Source organism: Bombina bombina, chromosome 6 (assembly GCF_027579735.1).
Source record: "Bombina bombina isolate aBomBom1 chromosome 6, aBomBom1.pri, whole genome shotgun sequence".
Lineage (NCBI taxonomy): Eukaryota > Metazoa > Chordata > Amphibia > Anura > Bombinatoridae > Bombina > Bombina bombina.
Window position 1 is genome coordinate 1,029,397,063 of NC_069504.1, and position 5,610 is coordinate 1,029,402,672.

A 5,610-nucleotide genomic window follows, 5' to 3' on the forward strand; every position below is an offset into this window, starting at 1 on the left:
TTTCGGAATGACTTTAACAAGATGTTTGGGATGCTGAGATGTGGCATGTAAAATTGTGTTTCCAGCAGTTTATAATATGAATAATTAATTCTTAGTGTGTACGATATAAACATTTAATTATTGCTGGCATTCTCTCTTCACCAGAAATGTATCACATCATACTCAGAATTGAGTCCAAGAGGCATTCTGGTCTTCATTTTGTGAATCCAGAATACCTTTCTTAGTGCTAACTTTGAGTCTCTGCTATGCCCCCATTTGTCTCTCTGTACCTTTTCTATTATTGTCCATCTTAAAGATGTCAGACTTTTCTGATGTTGATTTTTAAAATGTTGTACTAAAGGTGTTGTTAGGGTACCATTTTTTATTAGTGACATGTTCTCTGATCCTTTCTCGGACCTCTCTTGATGTAAGACCTATGTACTGTAAGTCACATTTAGTGCATGTTAAAAGGTACACTGCATATGTTTCTCTACAGTTAAGAGCTCAAAAGAAAAGGAACACCAGCCAGGAGTAAAAGTATTCAAAATTTATTGGTTTAGTAACAAATACAGGATAAAAAGTCTGGAAGTTCAGGCCAAAGTGTAGGAGGTCAGCAGTCTAAACGCAGCACAGCCGGTGAGAGTATCATCACTGTAGCCCCAGAGGTTGATCAGAGCGGAGCGGAGGTCGAACTAACCAGGGGAGCCTGAGGACCCACACACCCTAGAGCGGCAAAAGAGGATTGGCCTGTGGGGACACACTTCCCAGGGTGTTAGATGGAAGAACTCCAATCGGATGAGGAGATGACATCCCCGCAGAGTTCCGGTCTATCACAGAGGCGTAAGCTGGTCACTGACAGAGGCGCAACACTTCTAAGGTACAAGGAGGGAGAGTGTTTATACAGAGTGGAACAACAGGCACTTGGCGTTTAGGAGAACCCTAAACACTGGAATCCAAGTGAGTCCTGTCCCTCCTGGAACAAGCCTATAAGTGCATGCCCTGTACCTGCAAAGAAGACGGTAAGCGCTGTTGTTCTGAAACACGTTAATTTACATTTGCAATAAGTGACTGTATCTATACCTGACAAGCCGCCACATTAACCACTGAACCCCTTCTTGAACATTTGTTCAATAAAGTCTATAATCTTACAAACCTGGGTTTATTACACGCAAAACATTAGTGAGAGAATCTCATTGCTGTCTCTCTACAGTTAAGGCACATCTTATGATAGAATCTTTCTCCTGTTACCGAAATTTTGAAGGAATCTCCTTCTTGGAGAAACTCACATGCTTTACATGTAGAGTTACTGCAATGATATGTCCCCTTAAATGTTAACCATGAGCTCTGTGTGGTTTCACTTCTCAGTTTAGTTGGGGCTATATGATTGCCTATAGACATACCCTTTTTAAAAGAGAACCTACAGCCTTTTCTTGCTATTTCTCATCAGCCTGTAATAGGGGCAAATGTTTTGTATAATGGAGCATATCTGGTGATATTGGTTACTAAATTTGGTAACAAAAGTTACCCGGTCATCTATCTTATCTTGTTTGCTTTTTTCTTTGAATAAATCATCCCATTTTATTTTTGCTACCGAGGTTTTGGATTTTTCAATTGTTCTCTTTGGATAACCTCTATCCTTCAGTTTACCAGTCAATATCTCTGCATGTTTATCATATAGTACTTCAGTATTACAGTTTCTCTTAAGTCTGATAAATTGCCCTTTTGCTACAGAACCAAATACACATCTAGGATGGTTGCTGATGGCATGAAGAAGTGTATTCCCTGAGATTGGCTTAGTGTACACTTCTGTTTATATATGCCCCTCTACAGTTCCCCTAAGCTTGACATCTAAATAGTGTATTTCCCTGTAATCAAAATCTGACATAAATTTCATACCTACTTCATTTGCCACAAAATCATGTGCACTAAGGAGGATGTAACCCAGTGTGCATCTAGACCAGTGTTTTTCAACTAGTGTGCCGTGGCACACTAGTGTCCTGTGAGAGATCCTCAGGTGTGCCACGGCAGACTGACAACAGTAAGGGGGTGTCCCTCTTTCAAATTTTGAAATATTGGGAGGTATGTGACAGGCTCATCAGGCATCATTTACAACCATGACATTGACATTCATTCACAGCCAATCATTATGATTGTTTGTAAATGAATGTCAATATGTCATGTATAGTTTGTAGGAGGCATGGCATGACAGCACAGTATAGTGTGTATATATATATATATATATATATATATATATCCTGTATTAGGCTACAATGTGTGATTTCGTAAAATTTTGGGATGGTGGTGTGCCGCAGGATTTTTTAATGTAAAAAAGTGTGCCACGGCAAAAAAAAGGTTGCAAATCACTGATCTAGACAGTGATATGGTAGTTAGTGAGCATCTTTGTTTTAATTAACCAATCAGATATTGGTAAGATTTTTAAATTTAGTTCACAGGTAAAGTTCCTATATGCTATGAGTACGACAAATGCTGAAACGCGTAAGTAGGAACTCTACCCTTGAGTGCAGTGTTGTGTTATGATGCCTTGAATCGATTTTATGCAAGTTTTCTGTAAGCTGCTACTAGCCGAATAAAAGTTACATTTTATGTATGGAATTCCCTGGTGCTCCTATTTCGTTTTTGCTACTTGCTGAACAAAAGGCAAAATAGTCCAAATAGTTTACATTTTGAAAGAAGGAATGCTTGAAAACTTGTTCAAAGCTTTCAAATCCAGGACTGGTCTGAAAGTACCTTCTATTTTTGGAATAATGACGAGATTTGAATAAAATCCCATCCCCTGTTCCTGTAAAGGAACCATAAAAAATCACTCCCATAGTTTCCAGATCTGAAATTGACTGGAAAAAGCTTAAGTCTTTACAGGGTTCCTTGGAACATTGGAGAGAAAGAACCGTCACCTGGGAGGTCTTGTTCTGAAACCTATACAATAACTCTTTGAAAGTATATTCAGGACCCAGGGATCTGGAACAGACTGAAAACAAGCCTCCTGAAAAAAGGCTTAGCCTGCCCCCTACCAGAAACTCTGGATCGGGGGCCTCACCTTCATGCAGATTTGGTAGTAGGGATAGATTTCTTTGCCTGCTTTGACCTGTTCCAGTTAGCACTAAGCCTCCAGACTGGGCCAATCTGACGAAAGAAACAAAAATTATTAGAAGCTTTAGATTTACCTCTAGATTAGACAAACTCATTTACCACCAGTAATAGAACATATTCTAGAATCTGAATCAGAACCAAATTGTTTCTTTCCCCGAAAAGAATGTCAGCAGAACATCATTTAAGCCACAAGGCTCTCCTATGTTTGTAAAAATGCCCTTCTATGAAAAGACTCTAATTTTCTATCCAAAGGGTCTTTAAAAGAAGTACTGTCTTCCAAAGGGATAGTAGTACATTCAGCCAGAGTGGAAATAGCCCCATCAACCTTAGGAACAGTTTCCCATAATTCAAAATTGGCAGCAGGTGAGGGATATAATTTTTTAAACCTTGAATAGGGTATAAAATAATTACCTGGTTTAGACCATTCCCTAAAATCCATACCAGAGACAGTGTCAGAGATCGGAAAAACTTTAAAAAGTTTAGCAACAGTTTTAAACACTGAATTTAAATGATTACAAGGTTTATCATCAGAAACCTTAGAATAATTAAAACCACTTTTAAAAGAGAATGAATTTGTACAATTTTAAACAAAAAAGAGGAAGTATCAGGTTCAACATCAGAGGCTGACTCATCACCAGAGGAACCTCACCTTCTGAAGACATAACAGTAATCCTGACTTCAGGGGACATAGTACTAGTAGAAGGTAAAATCTGGACTGAGGCGGGAGAGCAGCCAACACTTCAAAAATTTCAGCTTTAAAAAAATCAGTAGCCTTTTCCTGTAATGAACAAACATAAGGAGCAGTGATAACCAGAGAAGCAGCATTAGGTTGGTCTGATCGCAATAAATAGTTTTTAATTTAAAGAAAAAAAAAAAGAATTCCCCAAGGCTTAAATTCCAGGTTTGATCTTTTTTTTTTATACTTTTATTTATATATAAACAACAGCGTATGTCAAATCAAAAGACAAATCAAAATGCAAATCTTTGCACCGCGCAGGGCCAAAATCAACATAAAATAACATGATAATGCTAAGCAGAAAGAAAAAAAATAAACACAGAAAGAAATGATTGCATCATTATATAAATTGGTCATCCTTACATATTGCCCAAGCGGATTTTCTAATTAATGACATACATTGCTGTACTTTTTAAGGAATTTTTACACACCAATATTTACAATTTCACCAAATTCCAGGTTTAATCTAATTAATTATTGGAAATGAATTTGAAGATAAAATACATGAGATGGAATTATGCAATATGTGGCTATGTTAGACAGTGTAAAACATGTATGATAAGGCTTATGTAATTAATTTAAGGATCCATATATATGTATATACATAAAGATAATAATAAACAGTTTTTTTTAAATCCTGCTTAAAATGGATGAGTAAACACATATATAACTACATAAAGGATACCAACATGGAAATAACACAGAGAAAAATCAGTATTAATATAATGATTCATAAAATATCACAATAAAGGGTTAAGGTATAGGTGATGTTCAGGTGGTTTTAATTCACACAGGTATATAACTTGCACACAAGACAGACAGTCATGTCTATGAGTACAACTAATACAGCTGAAATGCGTTAGACATCTGTCTGAAGCTATCTGATGTTTGTTTACATAGATATAAATATATCTACCTGATAATAATAAAGATTTTGATGCTTTTACTACCTTCTTCGTTTGGGGACCTTTACTTCTCAATATTGGATTATGTTTTCACCAGAGTCCCTATCCGAAGGCTTCTTTAAGTTATCCAGGATACCACACTCAGACCCGGGAGGTTAGCGGTCACCATATGATGATGTCATCATAAGGGCTGAAGACTGGGAGTGGAGCTTGAAACATGAACGTCTGACAACTCAGCGTGGCTTGCCCTACAGAAACCTAAGACAGCAAGTGAGAAATTGGAGCCTTTGTCCCTGTATACATGCTCTCTACCGACCATGCAACAAGGGTGAGTCCTTTGCTTGATACAGAGTGATATATTTGAAATATCCTTATACTGCTTTTGAAAGCAACCGACATGGTCTGGAGCACGCAGATAGGTTTGAGGGCATACTTTCCTATAGTAGCAAGCTGAGACATGTCCCCTATCATTATTTGCATTTAATATCGCTCTCCACATTGTGCCCTTTAGTATAGGAAAACGGACTTATACAGGTATACCTTGATCTTTTCTCACAGAATTATAGACATTCTTTTTTAAACATATTGGCATTTACTACCTACTTAGGTAATGAATTCCACAATTTGATTGCTCTTACAATAAAAAAAGTGTTAAATCTGCTTTCCTCCAGCCTTAAAAATTGTGACCTCTTGTCACAAACAATTTTCTTCGATTAAACAGAGCTTCTGCCACCTCTGTATACGGGCTTTGAATATATTTATATAAAGTAATCATGTCATCTCTCAAATGCAGTTTTTCTAGAGAAAACAGACCCAGTTTGGCTAACCTCTCCTCATTGCTTAAATTCTCTATTCCCCTTATTAGCTTTATGGTCCTGCTCT